Source organism: Haplochromis burtoni, unplaced genomic scaffold (assembly GCF_018398535.1).
Source record: "Haplochromis burtoni strain Fernald_Lab_line unplaced genomic scaffold, NCSU_Asbu1 Contig_48, whole genome shotgun sequence".
NCBI classification, from domain to species: Eukaryota; Metazoa; Chordata; class Actinopteri; order Cichliformes; family Cichlidae; genus Haplochromis; species Haplochromis burtoni.
The window spans coordinates 2,759,303-2,763,541 of record NW_024582409.1 but is presented as its reverse complement, the minus strand read 5'-3'; the positions used below and the strand labels follow the sequence as shown (position 1 = coordinate 2,763,541).

General features: G+C 37.3%; 1 long non-coding RNA gene across 1 annotated transcript in view; it reads right to left on the bottom strand.

The window, feature by feature from the left end:
* LOC102298082 overlaps positions 1-4,160 on the bottom strand; it is a 7,401-nt gene extending 3,241 nt beyond the window's left edge. Inside the window, exons 1-3 of the long non-coding RNA XR_006054364.1 lie at positions 2,642-4,160; positions 2,243-2,308; positions 5-167 (exon numbers count right to left, since the gene is read on the bottom strand). This is a non-coding gene — a long non-coding RNA (uncharacterized LOC102298082). The remainder of the gene's footprint in view (positions 1-4; positions 168-2,242; positions 2,309-2,641) is intronic.
* Positions 4,161-4,239: the final 79 nt, after the last annotated feature.

The window sequence follows — 4,239 nt, the reverse complement described above, 5'->3', positions numbered from 1 at the left end:
AGACCTGCTTAAGGTGACAGAGCTGCTGTTTGAGGCTTTCTGTGGCCTGAAACTAAACAGCTGAGTCCCATTCCTTCTCCATGTCAGTTGAACGAGGTCACCGATTATGTTACTGGTACAGTGCAGGGTCACTGTGCACCCAGCTGTCAAGGATGTGCCTTTCCCAACTGAAGAACAAAGTAAAATCATCATAGTCATCATTTTGCTGCATCCAATGGATTTGTAACATTTGCATTACACTAAAAAAAATCTAACCTATTTCCTGTTTAATTTTGATGCTGCATGATATATAATGCACAAAACCTGAATGCAATTATTTGCAAATGATTTAAATTCTCTATTTTATTCTATGTATTCTTTAAGGAACATACACACTTCATATTAATTAAAAAGTCATTGCATTCTGGTTTTATTTACATTTTGCTATATATATAAGCTGAGGCCAAGATCCCCAAACATTAACTGATCTCAGCGACAGGTCATATCAACTATAGATTTAGCTGATACTCCTCAACACATCCAAATCTATCATCTCAATTTGCTACAGCTTTTCTATGGATGCTGTTTTAACTACACCTCTGCTTTTTCATGCGGAGCTGGGGTAGAGGTGCACAGCGTTAATCAATATCATGTAAAGGGTGTGGACGTTTTATTGTCTCACACACTGAATTACAAATTTGTCTTCATGCTTTGATTTGACCTTGTCTTCTTTATTGTCATTTATTGTCTCAAAAACAACCTCTTTGAAATGTCTTCAAGTTGTTCAGAGTGAAATTTTCTGACTTGTTTCTGACGAACTTCAGAGTCCACTTTTCTATTCTGGTTTTGACTTTTAGAGCTCTACATGAGCAGTCACAGGCACACCTAAGTGAACTTTTAAGTCTATAAATTCCCAGCAGATCCCTGAAGTGATAAACTAAAAATGTTTCGTCACTCTCAATAAACATGAAATAAGAATTTTAAGTAAATGCAGAAGAAGCAAACTTATTTGAAGATTGCTTCTTGGAATAATTCATCAATAAGGAAACTGTGCTTTGTATAAACTGAATGTATAACAATCATGTATATTCAGTGTTGGGGAGTAACGGAATACATGTACCGCCGTTACGTATTTAGAATACAAAATATGAGTAACTGTATTCCGTTACAGTTACCGTTTAAAAAGGTGGTATTCAGAATACAGTTACTTTGTTGAAATAAATGGATTACACGGTGGTACTTTCCTGTTTCATATTGTCGCGGGTCAGGACTGTTTGGGTTTTGTTTGACAGCTACGTTCTGTTGTTCCAGGCGGCAGCGTTACGGTTGCCATGGTTACAGGGTGACGCTCTCTCTCTGCATGTTTCCTGGGTGAGAGAGCGCCTTTTCGTTGTTGTTGTTGTGCTAAGCTAACAGGCAGAATGCTACAAGCATAGCTCTAAAGAATGTAGCATCATGGGCAGTGTAGTCCGTGCTGCAGGGAGAATGGACTGCCATACACGTTATGGGTCTGTGAGCGAGGAGGGAGAAAAAGGGGAGTGGAAAGGTACGAGTTGTCATCGAGGAAAAACGGGAGCTGGAAGCATGTAAATATAATAATAACCACTGCAGCCAAGAAGAGAGCCTGACGAGCCCAGTTGTAAGTAAGCTATTAAGACTCGACTGTACACCGTGTTCGTGTTTTCCTCCGAAAACAATAAGTTCCGTTGGAGCAGCCTTTCAACGCCTCTCTCTGTCTCTCGCAAGAAAAGTTGACCCACACAACAAAGTAAAGCTATTTTTCGGCTACGAGCCGACAGGGACCCCGCCGTATTAGTCAGAGGTCCCTTTACTACAGTTCGGAGTCGCGGACCTTCAGTAATAGTAATAAATCACACAGCAATAGTACATTCACGTTGTTGTAAAAAGCATGATAATATATTAAGTAATCCAAAGTATTCAGAATACGTTACTGTCATTGAGTAACGTAACGGAATACGTTACAGAATACATTTTGGGGCATGTATTCTGTATTCTGTAATGGAATACATTTTAAAAGTAACCTTCCCAACACTGTGTATATTTCATTTGAACAGATTCCATTAAATGCAGCATTATGCACTTATGACAAAATTATATGGAAAGATTTGTAGATATTTAAGTAAAATGTTGGGTAAAATTACTTTCCCAACTTATATTTTAGGGAAAAAAACATATTTCACAAATTGTCAGACTGTTCCTGTAGGTTATACCCATTGTCATGGAAAGCGTAAATTAAATATACCTGCTTCCAGGAAGATGCAACATATCAAAGTCGAGGTCCAGTTGATGCCCAAATATCTGAGAAAGTCTCCCATAGCAAATTAAAGAAAATATTATTTAGAAACAAGATTTCAGTACAACTGACTCAAATTGTAAAAGTTAATTTCTAAATAAGATTTCCTTATCATGCCTTGGACAGTGAAGCAGCACTTAATAAACAGTCTAGCACAAAAATATCTCACCAAGCATTCCATTGATTGTCTTTTTAACACCATAAAACTGAAGAAGAGCGGCCAAAGAGAAGAACTTAAATCAGATGTGAATGTAGCCAGATACCTTAAATTGCCAGTAAGAAAGATCACTTCCTGTGTAAACCTATATGTGTCACAACAGAAATAGCACAACAACAACACTTTCTTACCGGTAATGAGTGTCATGTGTAATTTGGTCCTTATCTCTATACAACGCCTTTAACAACTTCAATGCCACAAAACAGAGTAAACTGTATATGTAATAATCATAGCAATTATACTGCACGGCATCTACAACACATATACAACCAAAGAGTCAGCCTTACCTAACTACTTAATACAGCACACATATATTTTCCAAACAGGAAGTGAATGGCATTGGTCTGTGGTGTACCTTTTTTTGATTGGTTGGATCACAAGTTGGAGAGGATGTTGTAAGAGTGACATTTGTTCACTCTAACACTCACAAGATGGCCACTGAGCAACATTACACATTAAAAGTTAAAACAATTTTTAATACAGTTATTCTCACTTCGGATGTTGGTTAACTTTAAATTCATAATAGCCCAAAGTTTTTTAATTAAAAAGAAAAGATATTTATGGTTTACTATATCACTGCAGATGGAAAACAAGTTGTGATAGCACACACTGACAGTGACATACATTTTCTGACTGTTTTCTGAACAACACAGAAAGAGGTCACAGATCACATAACTTGTTTTTTTTCCATGTCTGTAAATGCACAAAAGTACCCCTGATGCTATCAAATAGAATCCAACAATGAAGTGCATTTTAGCATTTCACTGCTTTGTGCTCAGATAAGGCACTACAGATTCCATGCTGCATGGCTCAAGATGAATGTGAAAATGTAATGGCTTGACCTCCAGTGTAGGTGAGATGTAACGTAAATTTTTGTACTTCATTGCGACCGTGCTTCTGTTTTCTTGAAATGGCATTTTGCCTTCTCTAAGATTGTTTTGTGATGCCACTGAAAATTTGTGGGAGAGAAACGCATCAGTGGACGATTTTTGCTCAGTCCTATCTTGAATTGTACATTTTATTTTCTAACTAGTCAAGAACAGCATGTTTGCACTCTCTGCAGGAGCTACATCACAACACAAACAGCCCATAAATGAAAAAAAGAGCAAAAATTCTGTGTAAAGACACTCAAACACATCTGCAGAGAAGACTTCTAGTCCCATCACTTATTCATCTTCAGGCACCAAAACTGTTTCATTTTGGTTTCCCTTTCACATGTTTTTTACAAGATTACCATTAAACAGTGTTTTAAAAGTTCAATCCCATCTAACATCTAAGATGGCCCATCATAGAATTTAGATAGTTATTCGCACATTAGACCTTTTATAACTTTAAAACAATTTATCACAGCACAAATTTAAAAAAAAAATGCCCCAAAAATATAAGAATTTCCCATAAACTGTGTTGGAATTTACTTTTATAGAAGTCCTAAAAGATATGTCTCAAAATTTACACCTGCACAGCTCGAGAAAATCACCCAGAAGGAGGGGAGTTTTCAACATTTACATATTCTATCTCAACAAGATGGAATGACATCTATCCATCCGTGGACATAACCAGCTGTGAGGTCACCAAGGTCTGTGCCCATAGACGGTATAAAAAATAGTGTGATGTCACCCACTGTTGGCTGATGTTTTGACTCCTCAAGATGAACATTTCTACCATCGCCATGTTGGTTTAAAACACACACACACGCACACACACACGCACACACGCACGCACACACACA